This window comes from Physeter macrocephalus, chromosome 5 (genome assembly GCF_002837175.3).
Source record: "Physeter macrocephalus isolate SW-GA chromosome 5, ASM283717v5, whole genome shotgun sequence".
NCBI lineage: Eukaryota > Metazoa > Chordata > Mammalia > Artiodactyla > Physeteridae > Physeter > Physeter macrocephalus.
In genome coordinates this window covers 71,722,734-71,723,098 of record NC_041218.1, presented here as the reverse complement: position 1 = coordinate 71,723,098, position 365 = coordinate 71,722,734, and positions in this window count along the sequence as shown.

Below are 365 nucleotides of genomic sequence, written 5' to 3'. Positions count from 1 at the left end.
GGTTCCCCTGCATCGGCAGGCGGACGCACAACCACTGCGCCACCAGGGAAGCCCAAAAAATCCTAATTTTTTATGAACAAAATTTCCCTAATCATTTGGAGTAATTCTAATTACTAATGGAAACCCCATAATCAGCTGGGAATAATTCTCAGAAACGAGAGAATATTTCAGATGGGAAAATTTTTCCTAATCCATAGGATTTCATTACATTTAAATAATTTGAAATATAAAGGTACACTTTTATATGAGACAGATATACAACATCTATGATACTGATGTCTGATTAATTCCAATGTTTCATGAGTCAGAGAAAGAAGGGTTTCTTCCAAGTTTTATCTGATCATTATTCAGTTCATTTTAAGCAC